Consider the following 2,532-nt stretch of genomic DNA (forward strand, 5'->3'; position numbering starts at 1 on the left):
CTGAATAACAATTTTTGTAGTGGGTAAAAGGCTACTAAAATGGCTATGTTATGTTTCGTAATTACTAAATTCTATCTAATGAAATTACATTCTTATTTATTCTCCATGCACATCTTTCTATAAGAACCGAGCACTACAATGTATAAGAATGTAATTCCATAAGATAGAATTCAATAATTACAAAACATAACATAAACATTTCAGCAGCCTTAAATTACGCATTACAAAAATTGCTTTGTAGAATATTCTTGACATTTTGTTGAGAGCCGACAAGAGTAATATGATTGGCAATTATTAAATCAATTATCTTGATTTAATAATATTTTGAAAAAATGAATGATATTCTAAAAGACACAAGTCTATACATATCTCATAGTGATTAAAAACTCTTATAACAGTATTCAATGCAACCTTCAAAATCTTCAAGAAAGACGAAGAGCCAAATCTCTTATAACTAATGCTATACATATATCACTGCCTTAAATGCAGTGATCTTGTTCTTCATAGAGCCTATATGTAGTTCTTCATAGAGCATATATATATATATATATATAGATATGTATTTGTATTCTATAGATATATATTGTATATTAACATTAATCAGAATCAGGGAATCGTGTCATGAAGAATATCAAATCAAACGAGATGATGTAAAATAATATATTGTTCACCATTTCCCATAATATGCACAAACAATGGAAAAGAATCAACTAAATCTTCATATTTAATTAAAAGCCATTTTTTACTTTGTTTTACCTCAAACCCACCAATATTGCAATTCAGACCTAGATTTGTAAGAGAAGAACAAACAAAAAGTGGAAAATTATCGTGAATAATAATAAACTGAATTTCCGCAAAGATGGGACAAGAACTTTCATCTATTCCACAAAGCAATACCATTCTAGGTCGATACCGATTACCTTTATAATCGACCCAATTAGCAACAAAACGTGCATCATATCTTATATTATTTGGTAATGATAACACAAAATCATTGAAACGATCATTTTTACTAATATTAAGAATATTCCCTGATCCTACTTGAATGTTAGAAAAAATACTTTCTTGAGCCATAAGTCTAAAACAAAAAAAGAACTGATATCGAGTGGCAATTGAACAAGTGATGTTTTTCCTTGACATGACAACATTCGAAATTTTTTTCAAAAGTTTATGAAAACCCTCAAGCCTAATTACAGATAAGAAAACAAGTGGCCCACATTGCATCATGACTCTGGAGTAGTGAGTGACATTATGATGTTTTGGTTTCAAATGCTGCTTTGTGCATTTCATATACAAATTATGATGTTCTTCCACTAATATTTTGAATGCAGAAGCAGATTCCTGTGATATTGATTTGCTGAAGATAAATTCAATTATTTCTTTTAATAATAAATACAACTTCCAAAATGGGTCACTATATGATTTTATATAATGTCCAACAATTACTCCAAAAAGTTTACAAAAAGTTAACATCTCTGAGGCTGTCATTTTGAACTTGCTTTTTGTTGCAAAATCATATGCTATACAAGGTGGTTTGTTTTGTACATTAGGACCATAATCAAACATTTGCAAGCTATAATTGAGACCTGATAAAGTAAAATCACCATTCTGAATAAAATGATTTATAATTGGAATCATGTCGTAATGAGCGATACCTTCTAGAACATCATGCATAATATCAATATTGTCTGTAACATGAAATGAAGTAATTGCATGAAAAACACACTCCTCTTTTATTCCAGTAAGAGAACTGTCTGCTATAGTTAAATCCATATTATATAATGCACGTGTTCTGAGAATGGATTCATCTTCGAGGCAAGTAGTTTGAGAAATAGTTCGATGCATTTTACAAAATCTACATGTATAGTTAGCTCGGAAACTTTCAACGAATCCACAAATAGCATGAAGACCTAAGTTATCACCCAATAATAAACTTAGCACAAAATAAATTTTATGAAGATTTCCATTAACAGTTATTGTTATTCCAACTTGCTCTAAAAAAATCAATTCCTCAATTAAAGGTGCAAATGTTTGTTTATTTCCAAATTCTTTACGGTCTTCTGTGTTAAACAAGAGAGCTAAAAAGATATTTTTCAATCGAGATACACACTCAGGTGGTAAACATGGTATATAGTAATATACTCCTCCAAGAGAAGTACTGTGAGATCCTAATGGGTTGTTTACTTCCCAATCATCGTAATATACAAATAATGGGAAAACAATATCTTCATCTGCAAAGTGTTTTCTTTTCTCATGCCAAAGTCTGGACTGAATAAAGTTTGTTATAGTATCTGAATCTTTGAGTGTGTTCAGTATCAACACGAACAGTATTCGTGTTCGCGCTGTCCTTTCGCGTAATAAATAGATTGTATTGTTCGTAAATATATTGGTTTATTCGGTCTTAAAATACGCCACAAATTCACAGTGTCTCGCACTCGCGATAGAGATGCCCGCGACGACGTCTCGGGGCTGTCGCCCTGGGTCGCGGACGATTCGCATGTACGCACTTAAAGTTTTGCTTATCGTTTGTCG

This window comes from Vollenhovia emeryi, unplaced genomic scaffold, assembly GCF_000949405.1.
Source record: "Vollenhovia emeryi isolate VEMERY1.0 unplaced genomic scaffold, V.emery_V1.0 DF939748.1, whole genome shotgun sequence".
NCBI lineage: Eukaryota > Metazoa > Arthropoda > Insecta > Hymenoptera > Formicidae > Vollenhovia > Vollenhovia emeryi.